General features: G+C 39.7%; 1 protein-coding gene across 1 annotated transcript in view; it reads left to right on the top strand.

Annotated features, from left to right (window-relative positions):
- Positions 1-26,836, top strand: part of Elk (Eag-like K[+] channel) — a 647,431-nt gene that overhangs the window by 341,505 nt on the left and 279,090 nt on the right. The window lies entirely within an intron of this gene.

The raw sequence follows: 26,836 nt of genomic DNA, 5'->3' as shown, positions 1-26,836 counted from the left end.
TTAAATCAGCTGGATTATCGTTTGAAGGTACATGTCTCCAATTACTGATTTCTGTTAAATCTTGAATTCTATAAACTCTGTTTCCTACGAATGTTTTCCATTTTGCAGGTGAGGCTGATATCCAGGACAGAACAATTTGAGAATATGTCCATAAATGTGTGCTTTCAATTTGCAAATGCAGTGCTGGCATTGCCTTATGCACGAGTTCTGTTAAAAAGTAATGCTGCACAAAGTTCTAGTCTGGGTAAAGTTACTTCTTTATTGGAGCTACGCGTGACTTCGAACAAAGAAGTTTTACTGAAACTTGACCTTGCGGATTGCTGGAACGAATATATAAGCATGCACCATACGCTTTTTCACTTCCATCTGAAAAGCCATGCAATTGTATTTGTGTCACGTTATCTTCTTGCAGTGCAAATCTTTCGACGTTTATTTCACTGATAAGTGGAAGTTGCACTTGCAGTTTATGCCATTCAGTAATTAATTCTCGTGACAGCTGTTGATCCCATTCAACTTCTTTCTGCCAAAGGCGTTGAAAGGCATTTTGTATTTGATGACTATTGGACTAACAAGCCCTAATGGATCGAAAATGGATTAAATGACGCCTGTTATTTGACGCTTAGTGGAAATGCTGACTGTTGTAGAACTAGAGGTAAATTTACTGCTAACGATGAATTTGTCTTCTACAGGATTCCAAGATATTCCTAGTGCGTTTACTCCTTTTTGGAAATGCAATTGGACTGGAAAGTTATCTCCTCTTATTCTGGTGGAATTGATGTTAATAACTCAGCGTTCTTACACCACCATTTGCGTAATACAAAGCCTCCTTTAGCTAGTAATTCGATGAGTTCGGCTTGCAATTGTGTCGCTTGATGTACATTTTGAGATCCACTAGCTAAATTGTCAACATAAAAGCTCTCTGCTAAAATGTTCTTTGCTTGAGGATAATTACAACTTTCTTCTTGTGCTAGCTGCTGCATACAGCATGTTCCTAAAAATGATGCTGGCGCTGTTCCATACGTGAGAGTTGGTAGTTCCTTTATTTTGATCTCTTCGTTTGGCGTGTCTGTCCATAAGATTATCTGCAACGGAGTATCATCTTGATGCACTTGTATCATTCGATACAATTTTTCGATGTCTGCGTGAAAGCGGATGTGTTCTAAATCTTAAGACTATGGACATCAAATCAGGTTCAATGGTGGGTCCAATCATGAGAATATCATTCAATGATTTTCCGTTGTCTGTCTTGGCTGACGCGTTGAATACAACACGTACCTTTGTAGTAGAATTGCTAGGTTTGAAAGAAAACATCTGCACCTAACAATAACTGTATTTTGCCTGGAATAGCAAACATAGGATCTGCCAATGCGATATTTTTTGGAATGTTCCATTCTTCATACGGAACCTTTTCTGTTGGTAAATTGCCAGTGATGGTTGGCAACACTGCACATTCTATGGTTGAAGAGTAAACGTTTATTGTGGATTGCAAACGAACTTCAACACTTGATCTGGTTTCTGATGTGGCACCATTTATTCCTCTTATTGGAACGACCCTTCTTTGTTTCGCGAGCCCTAGTTGTTGAACCATATCTGCTGTTACGAAATTAGATTGAGAGAGACTGTCTAATAACCTTTACATTTTATCCATCTTCCTGTTCGATCTTTATGTATAACTAACACAGTTGCTAGCAAAACTTGTGACTGAGGTTTTCCCTTTATTGTACAATACGAAGCTTGCGGTGAATAAAATTCATTCTTACTGTACTGACTTGTGTCAGAAGACTAAGAGTTATCAGAACGATCTGATTGTTGCGATCTTCTTGACGCTTCTCTTGCGCGATCTACGTGCAATAAGGTGTTGTGGTTCTTTCGGCATTTTCTACATGAGCTTGATTTACATACGCTTGAAAAAATGTCCTTTCTTTAAACAATTAGTACAGATATTGTTGTCTCCCAAACATTGATATTATATTGCACTCCATTTGCAATAATGAAGTCTTTACATTTGTAAATGGCATGTGACAGTTTACAAAATCGACACGTTGGAGACGACGTAGTTACGTATGTTCTTGTGAATTTGTCTTGCTTTACATTAACATACGATATTTTGCTTGCTTGTTTGTTATCAGAAGTTGAATTGACTGTATTTTTGATGGATTCTAATGATTGGCATCTTTTTTCTAAAAATGACAAAATTCCTTCAAAGTAGTAAACGAAGATTCTGTGCATTGTAATTCCCATGCCTTTCTTGTTGTAACGTCTACTTGTGAATCGAAATGTTGCGTAAGAGTCATTCCATGCCAAATCAACACAGATATGTGCAATTTTCAACCTGAACATTTCCGATTTTCATGAAATTTGGGAAGTTAAAACTATGCATGGAACTTAGTAACTATGAAAATTTTTAGTCCCGTGCGTCTTGTAATTGTTAAATTATTCAAGGTCAAATTTAGCAGAAATTGCCCTTTTTGAGCCCGCTTAGCTGTACTAAATGTGCTGTAACTCCGCCCCTATTTCGCCTAGGAAGCTATAATAAAGCTTATTGTACAGGGAATTGAACAAGCTTTCAAGTGATATATAACAAGCATACCTTTGGATAAAAATATAATTTTGTCACGTGACCTTGAAATAGACCTTGAATATCTCAAAACATGTCATCACCAAAAATAGTGAAAAAAAAAATTTTGGTCCCTCATGCCATACTCTACAACATATCAAAAAATCATTCTGGGACTGCAATGGGATCAGAAGATACAAATTAATATGTGTAACTATGTGACTGATAAAAGCCTCATTACATGAACTATGACGAATCAAAAATCCTTTAACACCCCCTACAAAATGTAAAGGAGTTATCCTCGTCCTGAAAAAATAGGTTAGGCTCAGGGAGATCTCTTACTGTGTGTGTCATGCGCAGGTCGGGCATATTGTTGACCGCCATATTGAATTCAACGTAAAAATTTCAAAGGAAAGGGTGTGAAGTGATATACAAATCAGGCTAGAACTTCGCGAGAAATGAAACGGCGAAGGTTTTTCCAAAGTATCTTTAACCAGTAAAAAGTTATTACTGCATGCTTGTAACCATTTTCTCCTTCTCGAGGTGTTTAAAACAAAGTATTAAGAATGCTCCTTCTAACGTGTTATGAACTCGTCGAGATCACGCTAACATCTTGGGAGAGAAAGAAGTATACGCACCATTGCATATGATTTTAATCAGCAACATTCACCAAATACTTGAATAGTGGAGAATATTGGGAAAAGTATCTCAAGCAATTACGTGACACTTCCTTTGGAATGAAAAATTCCTCAGTGACGAGGCTATTTTTTAAGTTCACGGTAAAGTTAATAAAAATTATATGCAATACCTGTGATTTGATAATCTACAGTAGACAGATCCCAGCCGAATGGTTGTTGCTGGTAAGCTAATGATGTGGTATAGTGTATGGAGAACGGGAATGGTTGGTCCAAATTCAACAACGGAACCTTAAATGATGAGGACTTCTTGGATGCGTTAAGTGAACAGGTTTTTCATCCTTTCTTATGGGATATGGCACTTTGCCAGAGTTTTGAAACAGGACAGTGTGCGACCACACTATGTGAACATTTTGGCAATTTCTTCATGGTAAATTTCTAGGTAGATTGATGGGCAGACGGGGATCTATTAAAAGGCCTGCACATTCCCCAGATCTAACATCTTAAGAGGACTTTTACCTTCAGAAACATTTGAAGAGAATGGTGAATGCACTAAAAGTCCCTGATATTGACCACCTGAGAGAAGGCACAGTTGTTGCTTGCGATGATGTTGCACCTGCTACATTGCCAAATGTTCTATGTGAGTGTGAGAGACGTCAACGAGTGTGCCCATAGGAATATTGACAACCATATAATGTGCATATATCGTAAGTGAAAGATATGTGTATAACGTCTTGCTGCCTAAAAAGAAGTTGGAAAATCCTTCGCCGCTTCATTTATCGTGAAGTTCTAGCCTGATATGTATATCACTTCACACCCTTTTCTTTGAAATTTTTACGTTGAATTCAATATGGCGGTCAACAATATGCCCGACCTGCGCATGACACACACAGAGATCTATTTTTTTCAGGACCAGGATAACTCCTTTACATTTTGTAGGGGGTGTTAAAGGACTTTTGACTCGTCATAGTTCATGTAATGAGGCTTTTATCAGTCACATAGTTACACATATTAATTTGTATCTTCTGATCCCATTGCAGTCCCAGAATGATTTTTAGATATGTTTTAGAGTATGGCATGAGGGACCAAATATATTTTTTTCACTATTTTTGGTGATGACATGTTTTGAGATATTCAAGGTCAAATTTCAAGATCACGTGACAAAATTATATTTTTATCCAAAGGTATGCTTGTTATATATCACCTGAAAGCTTGTTCAATTCCCTGTTCAATAAGCTTTATTTGAGCTTCCTAGGCGAAATAGGGGGGACATTTAGTACAGCTAAGCGGGCTCAAAAAGGGCAATTTCTGCTAACTTTGACCTTGAATAATTTAACAATTACAAGACGCATGGGACTAAAAAAATTCATAGTTACTATGTTCGTTGCATAGTTTTAACTCCCCAAATTTCATGAAAATCGGAGATGGTCAGGTTTGGGGTTGTGTTGATTTCGCATGGAATGACTCGTAAGAATCATGTCTTCTAACGACGCGTCTGTTTGTATCGCTCGAAGTGCATTCAAATTACTCGTCGCTGTATTGACAAATTCCCTGAGTTCTGTTGCATTTTCTTTATGTACGGGTTTAATGTGAAGGATTTCATCAATATACGAAGCTGCAATCAACGTTTTGTTTGAAAATCTTTCTAATAATAGGTCCCATGTAACCTTGTAATTTGCTTCGCTGATCTGAAGATTTTCAATGAGACGCAACGCTTCCCCCTTGAGCGAAGTGCGCACATACTGAAACTTCTGTATTTGCGGAATGTCTTTGTTGTCGTGAATAAGCGAACGAAACGTGTCTTCATAAGCCAGCCAATGCTTATAATCCCCCTCAAACGTAGGTAAATGCACGGTTGGAAGTTTCAAGTGTGAACTAGAAGCCGACGTTACATTGTTTGCAGCTTTGCTGTGTTATCGAGTTCGTGATCTTTAATGATTCTTCTCATTGTTGACTTAAGCGAAAAATACAGCTGTTCTATTTCCGTCCATACCTCTTCCTGACAAGAATCAGTAGACAAGATGTCTATCTCTTGCTGCACGTCTTGAATCTTACCCCATATTGTTTCTAAGTGCTGTAAGCGGGTGCATATTTCCTCTACGTTATCATGTTCAATGTCAAAGGCACGTATAAATGTTTGCATTCTTGTCATCTGTCCCATTTGAGTTCCCCTTTGCTTTACCAACGTTTGTAATTCTTCCATTGTTGTGCGTGTTTATTACGGGATACAAGGAAAACAAGGAAATGAAATTGGCGTAAAAAGAGCCAGACATAAACAATGAACATGCAACTGACCTGCTTGTTGCCAAGCCGCTGAAGTGTTTTCTGCAGCGCTCTATGATGCTGCTTGAATGTCAACATGGTAACATTCAATATTACCCGTATTGAATGTCCTGCATACTCGCTGGACCTTAATCCAATCGAGTATGTTTGGGATGCTCTTGGGCGAAGAAGAGTGCAGTGCAATCCGCCACCACGAACAATTCCTGAACTGCAGACAGCCCGCTTAGAGGAATGGCCCCGTCTTCCTCAAGACTTGATAACCACTCTGATCCACAGAATGGAGGCCAAATGTCATGCCTGTGTGTCTGTTCGAGGTGGTTACACACCGTATTGACAGCCTGTGCCCTCTCAGATTCCAGCTTTTCATGTAGGGTTATAGTGGTATTGAATTTTCTCGCCACCCTGTACACCATATCTGCATTGTTGGTGTTCATTTGTGTTGCATTGTGCATCTGTACCTTCCTTATGTTCATTAAACTTGGTAAATTGACATTTTCTTTTCATTTAGTCCTACTTTGTTCGAGTTGCTTACGTTTTGTGGAGCAGTGTAATAAACCTGTAATGACAAAATTGATCAACTGATAGAACTGCCAAATTTTTGTTAATAAATCATAAATTATCTCGAGTATAGTGTATCTCTGTCCTTGACTGGAAATATTTTGATTTCATTTAAATGTTGTTACGGCATCGGTCTTATGCCACTTTTGGTTAATCGCGACGATTATTAGGATGACTGATTCCTGTTATTGAGAATGAAACGACTGTAACAACCGGTTTTATAGTGCTCCTGAATAACTGCTAAAGTACAATTATGCAAAGTCAATTTGGCATGTGACACGAGCCAGTGTTGAAATGATTGATTTGGTGTTTTAAGTCCACTTTATGCACAGTAAGGCTAAACGGGACTGAACCTACACTTTAAAGTGGGGTCCAAACCACTATGTTCCTCCACCGGTTATCGAACCCGGGACTCCTTGATTTCAAGGCTACCACTACGCCATCGGGAAGGCTCTAAGTGTGGAAATGGTATGGGCAATGGTGTATTAGGTGTGACTCAGACTTCAACGGCTACATTTAGTCTTGAATTGCAGGAAATTTTAAAAAAGTATTTCCCTGAAGATTACAACATGCCATGAATTTGCCTATCTTGGCCATTTGTGAAGGTGATGTGATCAGCAACACAGCTGCCCTCTTTTCCCCGCATGGTATAACAATCTTTCTAAAGGCTGGGTGAATCCCAGAGCAGCCTTTATGCAGGGATATTGGCACAAAAATTCCCACCAGAGATATCCTACCTCGGGAATCGAACCCGAGCCCGTACCGTCCGAATGGCAGTCAGACGCCTACTGGATCACAGTATATCTTCAGTGTATGGTAATGTAACATTATGGGAAATCATGTGTACTCATTTCACTGTTTCTGAGCGGCTCTGAGGCCCATCCAGCCTCGTAAGGGGGTACCTAGGGGCAACCCTGGGGTGTAAAGGCGGCCGGCCATGATGTTGATCACACCATCCCAACTATGACATGTGCGCACACACGCAGGGGTACCTTTACATTTATATTGTATATATGTACAGTCACCGGCAATAATAGTGTGATGCGTAGATCCTGAAATACTTTCTTCCCTGCAATGCGTTATGTGTGTTGCCTAAGTCTACGGCGGTGGTAGAAGTTGCCATTGAAGCTTTGTTATTAAAAACCATCTTATCGCCGTAAGGTTAGGCAACACACATAACTCAGGATATAGGTGCCCCATTCTTATTGCTGGTGACTGTACGCTGAAGTGATGTGTCTACACTTGATGATGAGAACCTTAATTTTTTTTTTATGACTTCAAGCCCCATAACAACCCCTTAAGTAAGCCACTGAGTATGTGGAATGTTTGATCTATTCGGGACAAATAAAACATGAACTGGAATTCCATATTAAAAGCATTCCTCTTGGCCTGAAATCGGATCCTTGTTGCACAGTTCACATAACGTATAAGCACGTTAGGTAAGAAGAGTAGCAAGTAAAGACAATCAAGAGTTTTCTGAAAAGTCGTCAGCCACTTTACCCCTCACTTTGGACGACTGAGCAACTTACGCGGTAGCAGAAATTGCCTTCTATTTCTGTCCACCAGATGTCTCTAGCATCACTTAAACGTCGACGTATAAGCGGTTGATTTCTCTCCCGAAACAGTGTTGCCACATGACGGGAAATTTGGACAGAATTTGAAACCAAAAGGGAAAAGGGAAATTCAATGAAAAATATCAAAAGAACCTGGAAATTTGAAGACATCAGACCCAGTGTTATATTATTAGGTTCCACTTTCGTAATCATCCTCGCGCTACGACGCCTGGGTTCGAATCCCGGCTTGGGCATGGGTGTTCTTTGGGCGTGTGTCTATTCATCAATTTCATCGTATCATCACTCATCCTCATCGTCGCGATTAGTAAAAAGTGGCAGAAGTTCGAACTAAACGAAATTAAGAGCATTTCGTTGAGTACAAGCTTATATGTGTACTCATATTGCTATTTTGTTTACTATACGTCACTTTTCTGCTTCTTGTGTTAATAGCGATGATGAAGAAGAATGATGAAGTTATGAAATAGGTGATGGAAGATATACCTGACTAGGGATCGAACCTGGGATATCCTCCCCAGTAGCGAGTAAGTTGGCTATATCTTGTTAACTTGTTTAACTTTTTCATATAAATAAACATGGGCCAACGAATATATTATTACATGATTTCTTTACATAAAGGGAACATTGGACGAAAAAGGGAAATTTTGTTTTTTGCAATGGTAACACTGTCCCGAGATGCAGCTTCAATATGCAGCGTTATGAGGCAAGAAAGTCAACCCTCACTTCAAAAGATAAGTTGTCATGGTAAACTCCTCTGTGTTTATGATGTCGGAGCAAACGACAAGGGAGGAGGGGAGAGAATTGATGCTGGGAGGACTCTCATCTCTGTTACCATAGAAACCCCAGGGCTTTCCTCCCTCGGCACGGGGAGCAATTAGTGTGATAACTGGACTTCTTTTCTACCCCTGTCTTCTTTTCTGTCTTCTGCTTTTCTGAAAAAGCTCAGGTTCGTCGAGATTCAATGGATCTTCCGTTCGAAATAATCAAGAGAGGGAAGAATCTTGCTTTCATGTTTGCTGTTTTCAGAGAGACAAAAACTTCTGACTGAGAATTGTGCATCGTGCAATACAAGATGCAATCTTCATTTCAATTGTGGCAAAAGAGGCGTATTGCAATCGAAAGAATCTAGAATTAGTTTAGTATTCTCAATTAAAGCAATATAATGACTTGAGAGATGTATTGTTTGTTTGTTTTTAGGTCCATTTTATGCACAGAAAGGCAAATTGGGACCGGACACACAGTTAAAGTGAATTCGAACTACTGCGATGTTACCACTGCGCACTAAGAGATCCTTCAATTAAGTATCCTTCAGTTCCAAAACATCCTTTTTAGATAACTTTTTTTATTTGTGTCACGGAAACGTACAACAACGACTTGGGGTTCGTCCTGCTGACCACAAGTGCCCCGTATCTGGTTGAATGACTGCAGAATCATGTGGGAGTGAGGCCGGCAATCGGTAGGTAGTTACGCCACGTATTATTACTAGGAAACGGAACTTTATGTGCTAAGAAACTCAGAAATATTTTTTTTGTGTGTGTGTCATAAATGTTGAAAATATGTGATAAAAACAGAAAAATATGTGACAAAAAAAATTGGTAACAAAAATATTACATGCATTTTTAACACCTGAAATCGGTTTCTAAATGCTTACCTCTTAGCCGCGGTGGCTCAGTAGGTAACGCGTCTCACTACGATGCTCAAGATCCCCGGCCGGTTCAAATCCGGGAACTTTTCTAACGTTGGAAGCGGCCCGGCACCCACCCAGCGTCGAATGACATGAGTACCTGGGGGAAACCCTGGGGAGTAAAGGCTGTCAGGGGCGTGATGCTGATCACATCACCCCCACTCACGACCGGGTCAAGAAAGTGTGGAGCGTTACCCCCACACCCCCTATACGCCTTCATGGCGTAGTGTTAAGCACGGGGGAGCGCTTTACCTTTACCTTTACCGAGCTATTTTTTGGAAGAGTTGCAGTGGATCACCATAGTTTTCTTTTTTAAATTCTCCATTGTAAATCTGTGGCGATTATCTCTAAAAAGAATCTTATATTGTGAGAAAGATCGCTCCACGTCACAAGAAACAATTCTTGCATATTTGAAGCACGAAATGCCACTAACGCTGAAGTTTTTCAAAGCTTCCTCTTCCTCTACTTCACCTTCCAAAACACGTTCAATTTGGCACAAAGTTTGAAAACCTTGGTTTTTCCCCAAAAATTCTGTACATTTCGACATTAGCACTTGTGCGTTAGATCCGGTGAGTTCTTTCAGTTTCGTTTCTACTATACGGACTTCATCCACTGAAGCTGCCAAAGTGTTCGCGGACGATTCAAGCTTTCGTATGGAATTAAAGAGAAAGGACAGGTTTGTTGAGATGTATGCAAATTCGACTTTTAAGGAGGGATCCTTCAACAGATCTTCCAGAATTTCTATAGTCTGTCGTTTTTGGCGAGATAATTTACAACAGATACAAATTTTTCAAAGTTCTGGGCATAATATACAGCTGCATCTAACCAAGAGCCCCATATTGTAACTACAGGTGTAAGGGGAAGGGAACCTCAGGACATTTTTGTTTACAAATGTCTATTCTTCTAAGCGACTTGATAAAAACTTTCTACCCATTTGAAACCAGTTTATTGATATTGGGATAAAGAGCTCTTATCTTTTCACATATTCTATGCAACGCATGAGCCACACATGTAACGTGCACCATTTTGGGGTAGCTAACGGCAAGGCCTACTGCAGCTATTTTCATGTAAGCTGCAGCATCTGTCACGAGGAGAATAACATTGTCAAATTTTATGCCTTCCGGCTGCATTGCTTCGTTAAAAAGCCTTGCTATTGTTACAGCTAGCTCTCTCCACACTAGCAATTAATTTTTCGTTGAGACAGTGTTGTCATTATTTAGCACTCCCACAATCACATTTTTCACTTTTCTACCGGTGGAGTCTGTAGTTTCGTCAATATATATCCAAATATTTTGATGCACACATTGTGGGCGAATATATTGTAAGGTTTGCTCGTAACACCTATGTTTTTCACAACGTTGATTCGTCAGGTTGTTCGAAGTTCGTATATTTCGCGATAAAGTTTCGTAAATCAGGGTTCTTTACTTTGAACAGTGGAATATCTGCGGACACAAAAGCTCTGCACAAGTCCATTGAAAAGAGCAGACAATTTTGACGGTTCCCCAGAAGTAGATGGAGTTTGTTGATCGATAAGTGCCTGTCTGCCTCTCAAACGTGAAGAAGCAACAACATACTTCTTGCTACCTAAATGCTGCGTAATTTGCAAACGTTGGTCAGTTGCGATAGGATCGTAGGCGAGGCGCCAGATGTCTGCCAGCGAGCGTGTTCAAAGACAAAAGAAACCTAGCACTCTCGATATGAACGAGGTGCGGAGAATAAACATTTTTCCTTGGAGAATTTCGAGGTAACTGAAGTCATTGAGCGATTTTATGAATGTAAAATGCAAATTCGCAAAATAAGTATTTACATACGGAAAACTGGAAAATAAAATTTGCTGTGTTGACATATAAGGCTATGATCAGAATTTTGGCAAAAACGAGGGTCTCTATCTTATCGCAGAAAAAAACATTTATTTACCTAAAGTTCCGTTCCCTAGTTATTGCTTTTATTTAAGCGTGTCGATACAGAAAAGTATATGCGTGCTACGACAGAGGGGATATCCAAAATTTGTTTTTGTTCTACTTATAAAAATAAATGTTTGGATCTAAACCATAAAAAGCAGGAGGAGACATTGTAAAGTCCTAAGACAGCTGTCAGACCGAAGCGACAAGCTGACACGCGACACGCGACACATGTCGCGTCTGAACGAACCAATCAACAGGAACATTTCATACCGTAGCGGCATAACAGGCTTCACAATCCTGCGTTCGATTGGTAAAATCCTCAAGCGACACGCATCTTTTGTCGCTTGTCGCTTCTGTGTGAAATCTCCTTAACTCGATCGCATTCCTAACTCACAAGGTTCATGGCTACATCAACATATGTTTTACGCCTGTCCCTACACTGGGCAAGAATTATCCAGCCGTGACCATCCTTATCGATTTCCTCCATCCTTGCCATTTCGTGTTCGTCATGACCGTATCACAGGTCTCTTACCATCAGGTTTCCCAAGAACCCAGTAAACGTTTCTATTTTCTCCCCACTGACATCTTGATTTTATTATTCTAATAATATCAGAGCATGAGTATAGATGGCGGAGTTGAGTATTCTGATCCTTCTCCCCTCACCTGTTGTATCATCTGCATGTGTCGAAGTATTTCATTTTTCGAGAACTCTTATTTTTTTCTTGTTTTAGTGTAAGAGACTGCTTTTGAAAAACAGACAAAAGTACTCGAAGTAAAATTACTATCTTGTATAAACTCTTAATAAATGTTCATACAAGTTTGAATAATTGTTATGTACTAATTTGCAACGTTAATTAAACAAATTTTACCATCATTACGTCTCGCGTGAACACCTCTTCTCTTCTTCAGGTGAAAAATCTCATTTTGTCGGTGGTGGGGATCGAACCTACGACAGACCTACTATGATTTACTACAAATCCAGTGCGATAACCAACTACAGGGTTATATTTATATATTTTCTTTTAAAGTGTATGCCTAATATGAAATGTTTGATCAACATTTACAGTTATATTGATAAACACTAATGATTGCATTTGTTATAACTAGACCTCGGATTCTAGGTTCCTAAAATAGGCTCTAAAACTCATAGAATAGGTCCTCAAAATCCTAAAATAGGTTCTAAAAATTCTGAAATAGGTTCTAAAAATCATAAAATAGGTTCTAAAAATATTAAATTAGCCTTTAAAAATTCTGAAGTAAGTTCCAAAAAACTTTAAATGGCTCAAAGATCCTGAAAAATACTAATTAGGTACAATTGTTATAAACAAAATTTCAAAAGAACAGTGAGAAAGTTTAATATATATATGTAACCATCAAAAATATTAATTATCTAGCCAAATTTTTATTTCGATGCATCATTTTCAAAATGATCCATAAATTATTGTAATACTAATACTTGTACTGTTAGCAAAAGTTACTAATATAAATGAATTATGTATAATTTCCTGCACAATACATAACAATATTTTTCACATTATCCTCAGACAAAACCCCGCCTTTTATCTGTGAGGATTGTCTTATATGCTGAAAATGATATTTAAGCAGATGCTTAGTCAATGGTGCAAATTTGAATGCTAGTAAGCACCAAAAGTAAGCGAATCAGATGTTTGCACTTTAGACTGTGTAGGCAAAAGTGGCGCCAGACATTTTGCTTTGTCTAGAGCTTCGAAAAACATTATGGACTTAGAGGGAAGGAACTCCGCAGAGAGTATCTTTCAAACAAGTTAGTCATTGATATTTTTAATTACCAAACAGAACAAATACCTCTGTCTATGTGATGTAAAAATAATGTGAAACCTTAAAAATATATATAAAAACCTAAAAAAAGGTTTGATTTAGACACAAAAATCTAAAATAGGTTCCAACAAGCAAAATATTTTATTTTAGGCACTATAAAACTTGATTAGTTGTCGCGTTTTTTAATGAAACGCTGACATACCTTGTTATTTCTTCTTTACCTGAAAAGGAAAAAATAGGTTAAAAACCTAAAATCTAAGGTCTAGTTATAACAATGTTGGCCTGGGTTCATAAGTATGGGAAACGTCAAACATGCTTCTTTTGTCGGTATTTAGCTGAGTGTCACAATAAAGATCTTTCTATCATCTTATTTCTGTTTTCGTTGATCCGTGGCTGACTTGTTAGCAGAGCGTGAGGGGTCCCGGGTCCAAATCCCGAACTGGGCATGGGTTTTCTTTGTGAGAATCCCTTCGTCAGATCATCAGTCATCCTCATCGTCGTGATTAGTCAAAGTGGCAGAAAAGTGACGTAAAGTAACAAAATATTTTAGGGTCAAATATCTTTAGATTTTAATTTCAGAAACTATTGACTTACGTTCCTTTTTCAGTGTAAAGTATCACGTTTCACGTCCGTACAAAACCTCAGACATAAATACTGTAGTTAGGAATAAAAAGATACAAACGGTGCCGCATCAGATGAACCAAAAAGTATGGATAGAAAGAAACAGAGAAAAGAGAAGAATAAGCGGGGAAATGAGAAAGAAAAGAGGAGAATACCAGCATAGTTGTTCGTATATTACCTTAAATTTGGCAGACACAGCTGATTCATTACATATAATGTTTTTTGCATTTTGTATCTTGCAATTATACGATAATATAATACAGGTATGCTTGGAGAGTCAACAACAGTCTTTCAAGGGCAACAGATTTCGTTGCTATAGCACTGACAGAGACAACTGAATACAGGCGAAAACAGCGGAAGCAAAAAATCAGACGAAATCAGGGCTGCACGGTACCTCAGCTGGCAAAACTCTCTGTAGACCTCCTTGGCGTAGTGGTTAGCACAGCACGCTACGACGCCAGGGTTCCCGGGTTCGAATTCCGTGTAAGATGTGGATGTTTGTGTTTGTCCTCAATGAGAAAATAGAGATTTATGAAAAACGGAGAAAGAGAATGATGGAACAAACTACCGCCTAGAGGTTTTCTTTTAATTAAAAAAGTTGGTAGAGCAACTGCAAGTTATGAAAGAGACCCGTTGAATGATTAATCCGGTCCGTAGAGGCCCAAAAATGAATGCGGAACCTGCCCGTTGATGACCAAAAATATACGATGAACCGGGCCGGTAGGACCTAAATATAAGCGTATTTCTAGGCTAACACTTACATCCTCTGGAATGGATTATATCACTATAGAGCTAAGTTCACCGCAATCTTCTTGGGAGTTGCAAAGAAAATACAGGCACACACTGATAACTAGGTATTATACGTAATATATACACACAACACGTAATTACACTTCCCTGCACTCCTGCCTAGGGAAACTGTTTACACGAGGTTTGCAACTGTAATGTTGTTTGTGATAATTATCACAGTGATTATAATCAATGAGATATCACTGCACTTCACTCTAATGCCACGAATGAAACGTAGCCACGTTAGGCTTGCGGTATCCATAATTCTCCGCCACGGTTTTAGGCTTTTGCCCGGGTGGCTTCTCCACGAACACTGCTGAAACTGCAGAGTGCAAAGATATGGCGGTAACAAGACACCGCGCTGAGAATGAATTAAGCAATGGGAGTGCAGGTTTCTTAAAGCATTTGATATACACAAAATAAATAATTGAAGTTACACAGAAACAAATGAATAGCAAACTGAGCAACCAAAAGGTTCTGTTATATGCAAATTTAAAAATATATAAAGAAAGATGAATTGAAGACTGAAATTGGTAAACGCTATAAGTGCCACAATAATTCAAACACCGTTTTCCACTTTAAATTGTGAAATGTGCCATGCTTTATAATGTGGTAAACGTGAAATGTGGCTGGTAGCCCTCTAAGTAATTTAAAGGGCGTGTAAAGAGGCACTAGTGTGAACGTTCTTACTGTCTGAAGTGCTGAACGATGCGATTTCCCAACACTTCGCTTTTTGCACTTACAACGTTTACCACTTTTAGTCCTCAGTTGTGGTTAGATTTTTATAGATAAATCTCCAATACCCGTGTTCGAGTCCTGGTCGAACTTGCATTTTTGCCTGAAATTTCTTAGTACGTCTCCTGCGTGTAGCAAATTCTAAAGGATAACTCATAGTATGCAACTTTCGTATCGACTATCAAAATGACATCATGCAGCCCCACGTGCCAATATCAGCAAATTAGCCGTGTTCAGTTATATTGAAGTGACTGCAGTGCTTAGAAATGTACTACATCCGTGGAACAAAACGAAACCCCACCACAAAAAACTTTTCCTCTTGATCAGTGACTTTCCTCAGAGTGTCATCGTGGTCGTATTTCCTCCCTTAATTTCTAGCGTACTACTCTAAATAATGAAAGTTCGTTTCGCCACACGCTTGGTTTGTTAGAAAGGTTGCGATGGGGAGACAAAAAAAAAGACCGACTCTAATGGCTCTCCGAAGGAGAATAATAACGGCGAATGTCCATTGGGTATCGTCAGAGTAACTCCCTTTGTTCCTGGACCAAGGGGAAGGAAATTGGTGTTTCCCTCTTTTTTGTGTTTCTTCCAGTCGAAGGGAAAATGGGATCAATGCTCTTTCGGAAGCAGGGGGACCGCCTTTTGGTGAACCGGTGGGATCATTTTATACTGGGTCTTCCACAAGGAAGAATTGTGAAGACTCTCTGTGTTCTCCTTCCCTCTTTGCCTTCATTTATCAGATTGACCTTTCCACGACGACTGGGCAGGTGTTTCTTTATGATTTACTTCATCAGGCGGTTGTGCTGTCACAGGAACAGGGTACAGTTGTTCTCTTTCTCTTGGTACTGACTCAGACTTCAAGGCTTTGAGTGTCCACGCCCAAACATCAATACTTGATGTCGAGGAATCACGAAAGATCTTCCAAGTTCGTAGAATATGCGAACCAGACCCGTACCCAGGATTTTTCTGAGGAGGTGGCCACATCCGAGAATGTGGAACAAAGAGAAGATCCGAAATGTTGTGGGTTGATTGAATTAGGTTATTTTACGTCGCTTAATTGCCAAATTTGTTTCGTCGCGACGATGGGAATGAATGATTACATTATGAAATTGATAAACGAACAGCACATCGCGCTACAACGCCAGGGGCCTTGGGTTCGAATCCCGGCCTGGGCATGGATGTTTGGGAGTGTCCATTCATCAATTTCATCACTCATCCCCATCTTCGCAAATCAGCCAAAAAAGTGGCACAAAAGCGAAGTAAAATAAAGCAAATCAATCAATGATAAAGGAACACATTAACAAAGAACACCCATGTCCAGGCCGGGATTCGAACCCAGGCAGAAGCTTTCATTTACGGATCCTGTCTTCGAAACTCTCATCCCATTCCACACGATAACAGGATACAACACAGTATCCTACATTGCTGGGATCAGTAAGAAGACAGCATGGAAAATATTTAACACTAATAATAATGATCTACTGAATCTTGGTGTTGACGAATTGAAACAAGAAGCAGCACACAAGGCAGAGAAGTTCATATGCAAGTTGTATGGTGTACCGGAGGCAAGCAGCTGTGATCAAGCCAGAGTAAAGCTGTTCAGCAAAGGAAAAACACCATAAGCACTGCCCCCCCCCCCCCTACCGATTCTCTACGGTTACATGTACAACGGGCCCACTATCAAGCCATGGTGTGGAGGCAGTCGGTCATACCAAAACCTGTGTCACCACCACCTACTATCTTGGGATGGAAAATGGTTGATGGACAGTTCGTTCCAAAACTTCAATCGCTGCCACCAATTCAACAACCCTGCTATGACATTGTCACCTGTGGATGTTTGGGTGGTTGTGTATCCGCTACATGTTCCTGCAGGAAAGCCAGCTTGTATGTACTGCAGCTTGCAAATGTGCAGATACTAGCACTAAGGAGTGCATGAATATCCGTGACTAAAAAAATGTTATACTATTCTTGTAGACAAAATAACGTTGAATAAGGATACATGCGGATTTATCATAAACTGATACTGTTAATATTTCAATATGGTCTTATGCTTTGAATAATATTATTATTTTGCATCTTTACTTTAGCAATGTTCTATACTTTTTTCTGTATTAAAAACCTACTGTTATACTTTTTATTACTAGTTCAAAAGTATGGATACGAAACATAGCATGGATGCACGTAGCCGCCATTTTGTTTTTTAGCGATTTGGAACAAACAGCTTCAAATTTCAGATTAGAAAACATAATATTTGGATTCAGCATACCCAAAATCATAATGTTTGACACCAAGATCACTATTTTGTTTCTGCTCCTTTAAAGTTAATAGAAACTCATTTCGTATGGCCGTCATTTTGTTTTTTTAGCGATTTGAAGCATATAACACCAAAATCGAGAGTGGCAAACAAAATATTCGTAATCAGCACATCAAATACATTCACAAAATGTTGTTTGCCCGCTTTTCCTCAAAAATGCTTCCTACAGTCAGAATTTTCGAAAATTGTCCCAGTCTAAAAGACAAAAGTGCTTCGTCTGTGCTCCAGCGTAAACCACGGTCGCGCACGAGCAACGGCTTTTTTTAGCGATTCGTTAACCCGGAAATTTGGATAATCGGGATTCGGTTAAACGGGACTGTAGTGTATAATTATTTACAGTTTGTCTGTTGTCTAAACTTTGGCACCAGTTTTTACATTGATTCAAATTACATGAATGCATTTTCATATTTCTATATATACCTAATATAAATGTAGGCGTGAATTAATACCGGGTGTTCCATTCAAATCTCCCTAATTTCAATTAATCGTAGAAAATAAAGTATGAATGATAGAGCAATGAAATTTCAGAGACCTGAAGAAAAACTCTTAAATTTTATTTTCCACACACTAATACACCCAGTGGCGAAGCGTCCTATGAGGCCCGGAGGCCGGGCCTACCCTAATATATTTGTCTATAACGGATTATTTTATTACTTATAAATTTCATTAAACGACGCTTAATAAAAGAAAACTGAAATTCTTGGTCTTCCGATAATTACCGCAAGTTTGCAACCCTGCCTGGAACCGTATCTGAGCATTCAGCGAGGCCCGCCCGAGAGTGCCTCAGCTGGTCCCATAACAACCTATGTGATTCGTGCGGGAAAGCATAATTTCAGGGGTGCGTTCGCCTGTAATGTAACCTGAGAGGCCGGCCTCTTCTCTCTCTCTCACCCCCTCTCACTGACTTCCGAAGAGTGCCGATCGTGTACGAGCGCGTGACGAAGCAGGCAGTGGACGTACAGAGCTTGTTGAAGCAGTGTTTCCATGGAAGATTCAGAGCTGTGCCGGGAGCGGAGCACACCCGGCTGCTAACATGTAGCGAAAATGTGTTGCTAACACCTCTAAGCCTGGCCTCCTAACCTATCAAAGTAGGCATTATTAGAATTCTAACTGCAAATAATGCATGCAAGTTGGTTGGTTACCAGTGTTAAGTTTGGTGCTTTCAGCTCTTTTGAGGAACCGCTTTTCGCGAAGTGTTAGCTGCTGGATGTGCCCCACACCAATCTCGATTCAGAGAGGGAAAGTATTTTATTTCTTTGAGGAAAGGGATATTGAGACGAAATTTCCTTTCATGATTAGTGACATAACTGATAAAGCGCTACTTTTAAAATGGGGCAAAGTACGTACAATGCAAATATATAGAGAAAATCCATGTTACTGAAATTTTCTGGTCGGTGTGTTACACAGTCCGTGTTCTCATTTAGCATTTCATCATTTTCTAAATCATATTATATTTTTTTAAAAAAAGTCGCCTGTTGAAGAAGAATTATATGCATAAAAAAGTTAAAAAGAAATAATTGATTGATAGATTTAGTTTATTTTACTTGGCTTTCTGCCATTTTTGGCTAATTAGGAAGATGAGAATGAGCGATAATATGATGACATTGACGAAGGGACACTCACAAAGAACACCTATGCCCAGGTGGGAATTCGAACCTGAGGCCCTTGTCGTAGCACGCTGTTATAACCAATCTGCCGCGGAGGTCAGCATTAAAAAGAAATAAACGCTAAGTGACGATCAAGTGAACCAACCATTTCTGTAATGCGAGAAACATTTACAATACTGTTATTGAAGTAGCAAATAATTTTTACGAGCAGCTTTAATCTAACAAATGTAAGATGGCTAGGGCCTGACAGAACGGCTTTTTCATTGGGTGACGCGTGGTCAGAACATCGAGTCTCATTGTCACTGTTTTCTGACCTTCGAGACAGAAGCGCCTTTATTCTCAGATATCTAATCGAGACTAGATTAAAGTAGAATCTGAACCAATGCCTCCAGGAGGAATCGAACCTTCTACTTCTTGATTATAAGGCGAGATTGTTAATCACTACATTATCCTTTACAATCACTATCCCGACTTAAGTAGACGAGATTCAGGCAATATGTTATCTTTTATTTTCTAGGGGCTATATTTTAACATACTACTGTTAAAAAAAATCACATCTTCCCCTCCCCCCAAACCCTGCTCCGTCTTGTGCCTAGCCTTCCAGAGACAGCACGCTTCGCCACTGAATACACCTCCACATATGCCCCATTGGTAGCATGAACAATATCCTGTCTGTATTCAACTTGTTGCCATGTTCTCTCCAACATGTCCCCTGTTACTGTTGCAATTGTATCACGTATGCGAGTTCGTAACTCTGGGATGTTATTTACTGGAGTCGCAAACACACGAATTGCCTAGATGCCTGGCGGATGGATTTACTCGGGTTTCTCTGAAACCCCGCTCGAACTTCTTCCACCTTTTCCTCCGACACACGACGGCGAGCTTCACCAGATTGTTTTAGTACACTGATGGTTGTTAGAAACTTACCAAACCATAGCCTCATTGATTTATCATCAGGTGCAACTCCTCCGTACACTCGTCTGAAATTGCGTTGCAATCACATATTTTGTATCAGCATATACCATACCACACCACTGCCTGCGCACGTTGTTGAACAGTTTCCATTTTTATTTATGCGACGGTGGCGCTGCGCAGTGAGCAAACTGACAACTTCAAGTCATGAAAGCAAAACTTGAAGATCTGGCCTTTCATTTGGTGTTACAGTTATTTTACAATTCATCGTACTTCGTTCACAGTAATTAATTGAAATTAGGGAGATTTGAACGTAACACTCTGTACTTTAGAAAGGAAATTTAAAAAAACGAGTAGGGGCGCACAGCTGAAAGTTGGGGGGGGGGGGGGAGGACGCAGAGCGTGTTGGTTACGCTACTGGCTGTGTTGTCCTGTGCTTGTCCTTACATGTGCTGTGCTCGCCTTTACAGCCTCAGCTTTTAACAAGGTAAAGAGATTTTAGTCCTCAGAGACACGTGTTGATTTTAGTTACGATAAGGGGCTGGATCACGTATAATGTGACGGGTGCAAAATAGCCTAAGTACTGACGCACCCAACATTTTAAATTCAATCACTCAATCAAATCTCTCTTGTTATTCTGAACCTACCATCTTATAACCAGACAGGTTACTCTGCTAGTAACTTTGTAAACGTAATGTAGGAATGAACTTCCAAGTAGGACCTGACAACAGAGGGTGGAGGAACATGAAGAGACGGGTGTGAAATGTTCCGTGTAGTGGACTGTGATTGTAAAATTGTTGTTTCCATGCCTGTTTTGTGTTGTGTAAGCTGAATGATACTGCTATGTGTGTTTTGGTGCAACAATACATTATTGTACTGTAACACAAACTGTTATTTCTTGTGATCTTAGTGGTTTTGCCTATCCATGTTGTTGCTAGTGTACTTTCGCCATTCACCTCCTACTCGTTAACCCTGTCCAGTTCGCTGCACTTTTTGACTCTCTTTGCACCGAAGCGTCTAGTTGGTTACACGGTGCAACACAGAGTCATCTAGTTCGTTGATTTGGTGCCTGCACCGTTTGCACTACGTTCTGGGTCGGTGTATGAGTGGTGTATGGTCACGTGGTGAGTGCTAAGTAATCAAATGAACGTTTAAAACCCCAGACAGGCATTTGTTGAATCTTCTGAACTTGAACACCGCTTTCCGTCTACTTGGTCGAACGTCAGTTCCTTGCACCACCATGACACTGGAATACACCTGCACATGGGCGGAGTTTGAGCTTTTACTTTGGTGGGGGCAGACTCTGGGAGAAGCATATGATGTACCTGAGGTTTATTGAATGTCCCCTAGTTTATAAGGGGTCCGGAGGCCTTCCCCCGGAAATTAAAAAAAAAAAAACTTAAAAACCCTGAGTTCTAGGACTTTTAGATTTGAAAATGTTAAATTTCCTCGCTTAAGTAAACAAATATTAATTAGTATATTGGTTGTCAGTTTTAAAAGAAGCAAAACAGTACGATTATTGCACTTTGCATTTCATTAATTTTTTATTGATACAATACTCGTATTACTTTAAAAAAGTTACGGTACAATAGTAAGCTTCAGTAATTTTAGAAAAAAAAATTGAAAAGTTCTTTTGATGCCTCAGCAGTAACTGTTGACTCAACACAAAGTCATTTTACGTTTTTCTTTCTTTAAACTGTACACATCAATCAAATCGTCTAAGACGATTGCGGCGCAATTACCACACATGGCATCATGCCAAACGTCAAGGTTTGCGGTATGGCTTCATAAGAAAATTGTAGTAACTGAACTTAATCATGTGTTATTTGTTAAATCTTTTTTAAGTTGGGGGGCAGGCCCCCCTCCTGGCCCCTCCAGAACTCCGCCTATGCACCTGCATTACACCGAGTGTCAAAAAGTGCAGCGAACTATACGAGGCTGCTGTTCTGAGGTGAAACAAATCCGGTAAGGTCTGATTGAATATGTATTGCTTTCGTTCGTACCTAAATCCGGTCGTAATCTTTTTCCTGGAGTAAAAAGGCGAAAAAAGAAAAGAAAAATCGTATCACACTATAGTCTAATTTGATTGCATACATTATCTATCTGGGGAGGTCCATTAGACCTTCTAACATCCACGTGCGTAGCAATATCGTTGCAAAACGAAATTAAAGTACCATTCCTTCCTTCTGCCTGGACAATACAATAGATGATGATTGTTGCTGGACCTCGTCGCTCTAGCTCAGGGGTTTCCAACTGGCGGCCCCCGTTGCCTTTTTCTGCGGCCCGCGAAGCCAGTTTGCAAAATACATTAATTTTATTTATTTTTATTAAAATACGTTATTTTTTTTACTGAAGGAACGGATGCTCTGTGAAGAAAGACAATATCACAGGTAGAATTGAATTTGCAGTCAATAATGATCATCAGAAGAATCTAAAGTGACGGAACTTTCTATTCACACCATGCATTCCATCCCTTCGCTATGTGGAATGAACTCGCCTGCTTCCGCGAAGGCTTCACTCTTTGTGTTCAGAAACAAACTGCAGAGAGGCGCTATATGTGTTTTACTACGCGCGAAGTACGAAGAGATTTCCAGTGTTCCAACTCGGATTGTACTGTGACTGATTGTTAAAGTTTGTGAAAATATCGAAATGAGCAATATCTCCAAAAAACGTAAGATTGAAAATTAAAATAGCTTCTCTCCAACTTGAATTGTGTCATTTGCAAGGCGATGTGTTCCTTCAAACTAGGCAAGAAAAGGGGCCAGAGTTTTTCAAATACCTCTCAAAGGAACGCTTTCCAAACCTTCGTAGTTTTGGGCAAAGAATGACATCGATCTTCGACAGCACATACACGTGTGAAAGTCTTTCTTCATCAATGAAGTTCATCAAGAACCGCTACAGAAGCCGACTGGCAGATTCTTCACTGCTTCACCTTCTGAGACTTTCAAATACAGAAATTCAAATACAACTTTAATAAAAGAAGCAGATCGGGCTCAATTTTCACATTGAACACTTACTATGAAGGATTCTTATTTGTATGGTGTGTCTTTAATTTCTTTCAATTCATCAATAAGTATTGGGTTTTTGTGAAATAAATTGTAATTATACAATTTTGATTTGTAATTCCATTGTTTTATTGCCTCATTTTAGAAATTTAGGTCATGCGAAAGTACTACATTTCCAGTTCAGTACTTACAATATTTGTAATTTTTAATCCCCCCCACAAAAAATGCGGCCGCCTATCAACTGCAGGATATAATTTTGGCCCTCGGACCTTTTGAAGTTGGAAACCACTGCTCTAGCTTATGTATTCCTTGGAAGATTTGTCACATCTGTGGTAATTGCGTACTATATATTTTAACGCTATCCCCACAGCCCTCCATCCACCCTTAGTGTGTATGCAGGGTTTCTCATCGCACTAAAAAAGAATCTCATAGTTTGCCGTAACTTACGTTACGTCAATGAGAAAAGGGCTGCTTACGTCTGCCCTCTACAGGCAGTTTTCGTAAACTTACAGTGCAGCTACGACGAAGTGCCATCTGACCTTCGGCTCTCCCGTGTCAAGGACTCCGTGACTTCATTCATTGGGTATGTGCATAGCTTTTTCTTATTATGCAAGGAAATCCAGGCACCTCTTGGAGACTACAGCATGGGAAGAATGGGATACCCTTTCGCTGCCTTTTATGCTTCATTAGATAATGCAATATCCACTTAGTAATGAACTATCAGGCACGTCGGCGAATTAACGTTAAGAAACTCTACATCAGAGTGCGGTGACTAAATCCTTTCGTGTAAGTGTTACGTTTATTTCCTCTGAATTAGGGCATCCCCGATTGTGCAGTGAAAGCGTCGTCGCCTTGTAATCAAGGGGTCCCGGGCTCGATACCCGGTGAAGACATATAGTGATTAGGATCCCACTTTAAAGTGTAGGTCCAGTCCCGATTAGCCTTACTGTGCATAAAGTTGATTTAAAACACCAGATCAACCAATTTTCCTCAGAATTCTGAGATTCATTCCTATTGTGTATTTTGTTAATATACCGAGTATATGAGATCGTGAAAGCTTTTAAATCATATTGCTTAAATCATATGTTTTGTTACAGATATTACTCGTAAGTCTGCCCGATTCGAGAGCTCTGGAGGAAAGCCCCGGAGGGACTGGACGATCTCTCCTATTCCTCCGCGACTTGCTCGAAAACGCGAACGGGTATTCATAAGGAGGGAGACAGATCGGAAAACGATTTACGATCCACGAGAAATCCTAGGATTAAGAAAAGCACTTGTGATTAGGTCTTTTTGTGAACCAGAAATAAGGGGTAATACATTTGCCCAATTTTTTATTTTTGGTAAAAATTTACTATCCGTCAGACACCTATAACTTCTTCGTTTCGTCAATTTCTGACATTTGTACTTACCTATCTGCTTCGCGGAACATTCCTTAAGGTGTATTGACGTTTTTTTGATCAAAGTAATTGCAATTTTTCACATTACGAGTACTTCTTTCTCGTAGTCTTTTCGCTTGCCTTAGACACAATATGGTGCGTACACCTTCCTACATAATCGCGCGTCGTGCTTGTGTTTTGTCGATTTTCATTCCTTATGCAGTGTTTGAACCTTCTGTTCCCAAAAAATACCCGTGAACAACGCTCGTCTGATCCAATTCTTTTAAAAAAACTTTTTCGCATTGTTTTACGAAGAAAATTGAAATTTTTCGTGGCGCTATCCGTGAATGGTTTTTGGGGCTATCCGTCCCGGAATCCCTGGGAAATTTAAACTAAAAAAGTATTTTCGTTTGAAATTTTTTAGTCCAAATTTTCCACCGATTCCGGGCTCCGCCCCTGGGGTAATTGACCTACCTCCAGCGCCCAACTGCTACCGCGGCCTCGCCTCTGATCCGCTCCGGCTACCCGGCTTTCTCTATAGAGTCCCTGTTAAAGGCATGTTAGAGATTGGCCGGAGTCACCTGCCCCCAAATGAGCCTCAAACTTTTAAATTTGAAGAAATCCGTTTCCAGGATACGGAAAACTTACCTGAATTTCACCACGCATCCACGACACGTCATATTAGGCACATACCCACAGCCCATTCCTTCTAACGAGTAGCTTACATTCACTGCCACATTTTCGACATTCCTTTCCTTTCTTCACGATCCCGTGTTCAATTAAATTAAAAAATATACTGGATCTTCCACACCCGGTACGAATTTCACCACGCATCCACGACACGTCATGTTTCTAACTTTCGTTACAAACACAGACAGTTCGAAACACTGGATACCCAATGAACATGAACAAAACACAATCACGAGGTGTGATGATGTACGAAGGTGTACGCGCCAAAGGCTATTGTTCGTCGGAGAATTAATTTTCAACAAAGAAAATGAATTTCAGCTATGAAACATTCGCACATCACACAAAACACCTTCCAGATGTTAGACAGTGCTACAGGAATTTATTACCGTAAGTAGTTTTTGTGTAAAAATGAAGAAATCTGTCCGATGAATAGTAAATTAGTACCATTACATCTTTTTGTAAACCAGAAATAAGGGGGAATAAATTTGCCCAATTTTTGAATTTCTTTTGCACCTTCCAAAATTGCCCTCCCTTTTATACTGTTACTCAATCTCCAACGTACTTCTGAAAGTGCAGTTCAATTTCATTAATACATTTAATATATTAAGAGTATAGAATATTCGTATGTGTGAGATTGAAAAGAGCTACCACAACTTACTGGCACATTTTTGTACTTAGGCTAATCGCGACCTTTTCTTTTAGTCACAGAATTGTCACACAACGCATCCAATGAACGTGCACGATTTTCTTATTGCCATCCAATACCTGAACTTTGCAGAGACAAGTGGAACCTATTTTGCGTAGTACCACTCTCGGTGAAAATGCTGGTCTCACAAATTTGGAGATTGTATCCAGACCAATTCGCAGTCTCTAAAACCTTCTGTTGGTCGACTTCCGGACTTCCGTACCTTCAAAAATTGAATTCCCTCATTTTCCAAAAATGTCTCCATAACTATCCTCTATTGTTCCACCAAGTCCTATTGAAAAAAACGCAAATACCGAAGCATTAGTTTACGACGGTGGCCTAACAATGAACGAACAAATTTATAATTTCAAATTTATTTTTATTTTTCAATATAATCTCCCTTATGATCAACACATTTATTCCAGCGATGCTCCAAAGCCATCATCCCTGAGGTGGTTTTTCCTTAAGGTCTACAAATACCCCTCTACAGCTGCACACACCTCTTCTTTCGATAAAAAACGCGGACCAGCGAGGAGAAAAGTTGGAGTTTCGATTAGAGATAGAAGTCAGAGGGAGCTATGTCTGAGATATAGGGTGGGTGTTCCAACAATTCGTCGATAAGATCCCATAAATTTCAAATTTTAAAAACACTTTTGTGGGCAGGTGTATTGTCTTGATGAAACTTTTTTTTCTTCTGCAAGGGTCTATTCACACGATCTTTTCCATCTAGTAAGTATAAAAGAATGGAATCGTACTATTTGTTTATTGTTTTACCCTTTTAAAGATAATAATCAAGGAATAAAATCCCTCTGATATCTCAAAAAGGCCGATGCCATAATCTTGCTCTTCTGATGGAACCGACTTTGTCTTTCTAGGGGCTGAACCACCAGGTTCTGTCAACTGTTTTGTCTTCAAACCCCAACTTCTCTTCTCTGTGTAGAAATTCATTACTTTGCTATAACAGCAGAGCTTTAGGAACGACCTCCTGCACCAAAGTACTTTTCACCAAGGAGGGAATTTTGCGTGGGATTTCTACTTGAAAAGGGGAGAAAAGAAAGCAGGAAAGGGGGAAATTCGAAGTCGAGACGTTGAATGGTGCCTACTTGATAGAGA

This window comes from Lepisma saccharinum, chromosome 1 (genome assembly GCF_977018435.1).
Source record: "Lepisma saccharinum chromosome 1, izLepSacc3.1, whole genome shotgun sequence".
Classification (NCBI taxonomy): Eukaryota; Metazoa; Arthropoda; class Insecta; order Zygentoma; family Lepismatidae; genus Lepisma; species Lepisma saccharinum.
The sequence above is the reverse complement of the archived record's forward strand: the minus strand, read 5'-3'. Positions and strand labels throughout refer to the sequence as shown.